The sequence below is a fragment of the Scyliorhinus torazame genome, chromosome 9 (genome assembly GCF_047496885.1).
Source record: "Scyliorhinus torazame isolate Kashiwa2021f chromosome 9, sScyTor2.1, whole genome shotgun sequence".
NCBI classification, from domain to species: domain Eukaryota; kingdom Metazoa; phylum Chordata; class Chondrichthyes; order Carcharhiniformes; family Scyliorhinidae; genus Scyliorhinus; species Scyliorhinus torazame.
In genome coordinates this window covers 1053667-1055316 of record NC_092715.1, presented here as the reverse complement: position 1 = coordinate 1055316, position 1650 = coordinate 1053667, and the positions used below count along the sequence as shown (strand labels likewise).

At 61.9% G+C, this 1650-nt stretch overlaps 1 long non-coding RNA gene across 1 annotated transcript; it reads right to left on the bottom strand.

The window, feature by feature from the left end:
• Window positions 1-299: 299 nt before the first annotated feature.
• LOC140429969 (uncharacterized) lies at window positions 300-669 on the bottom strand. Its single transcript, XR_011949244.1, has 3 exons — window positions 630-669; window positions 510-549; window positions 300-349 (listed from the first exon to the last, which is right to left on the bottom strand). It is a non-coding gene; the product is annotated as an uncharacterized lncRNA (long non-coding RNA).
• Between the last annotated feature and the right edge of the window lie 981 nt (window positions 670-1650).

Below are 1650 nucleotides of genomic sequence, written 5' to 3'. Positions count from 1 at the left end.
CGTCGATGCGCTCCGGACACTTCCGTCACCTCGACAGCGGCGTCGATGCGTTCCGGACACTTCCGTCACCTCGACAGCGGCGTCAATGCGTTCCGGACACTTCCGTCACCTCGACAGCGGCGTCGATGCGTTCCGGACACTTCCGTCACCTCGACAGCGGCGTCGATGCGTTCCGGACACTTCCGTCACCTCGACAGCGGCGTCGATGCGTTCTGGACACTTCCGTCACCTCGACAGCGGCGTCGATGCGTTCCGGACACTTCCGTCACCTCGACATCGGCGTCGATGCGTTCCGGACACTTCCGTCACCTCGACAGCGGCGTCGATGCGTTCCGGACACTTCCGTCACCTCGACAGCGGCGTCAATGCGCTCCGGACACCTCCATCACCTCGACAGCGGCGTCAATGCGTTCCGGACACTTCCGTCACCTCGACAGCGGCGTCGATGCGTTCCGGACACTTCCGTCACATCGACAGCAGCGTCGATGCGTTCCGGACACTTCCGTCACCTCGACAGCGGCGTCAATGCGTTCCGGACACTTCCGTCACCTCGACAGCGGCGTCAATGCATTCCGGACACTTCCGTCACATCGACAGCAGCGTCGATGCGTTCCGGACACTTCCGTCACCTCGACAGCGGCGTCGATGCGTTCCGGACACTTCCGTCACCTCGACAGCGGCGTCAATGCATTCCGGACACTTCCGTCACATCGACAGCGGCGTCAATGCATTCCGGACACTTCCATCACCTCGACAGCGGCGTCAATGCGTTCCGGACACTTCCGTCACCTCGACAGCGGCGTCAATGCGTTCCGGACACTTCCGTCACCTTGACAGCGGCGTCGATGCGTTCCGGACACCTCCGTCACCTCGACAGCGGCGTCAACGCGTTCCGGACACTTCCGTCACCTTGACAGCGGCGTCGATGCGTTCCGGACACTTCCATCACCTCGACAGCGGCGTCAATGCGTTCCGGACACTTCCATCACCTCGACAGCGGCGTCGATGCGTTCCGGACACTTCCATCACCTCGACAGCGGCGTCAATGCGTTCCGGACACTTCCGTCACCTCGACAGCGGCGTCAATGCGTTCCGGACACTTCCGTCACATCGACAGCGGCGTCGATGCGTTCCGGACACTTCCGTCACCTTGACAGCGGCGTCGATGCGTTCCGGACACTTCCGTCACCTTGACAGCGGCGTCGATGCGTTCCGGACACTTCCGTCACCTTGACAGCGGCGTCGATGCGTTCCGGAACACACGGACAGTAAACACAGTTTGCCTGTCATTAGCGGGCCTGACCCGGTATTCTCCGGGGGCTCCGCCATTCTCCGTTTCCGATGGACCGCGTTCATGATGCTGCGGGTCATTTGTCCTTTTAGAAATCGTGAAAACAGCGCGGCGGCTGCTGAGGGGAGAGAGAGGGGGGACGGAAGGTGGGTATTTTGCATAGTTTGCTCACAGTTGTGCTGCTGGCTGGGGGGAGTAGTGGGGAGTGGTGGATGGGGTGGATGGGCACTAAATACCATTGCCACTGCCAGCAAGGCAGCCGTGCAGCTGCGCACTCCACTAACAGCCCACAGCCCACGGTGAACTTAGGGCCACGGCTTGTACAGATGTCGCCCCCCCCTGGGTGCCCTCTAGCCCCA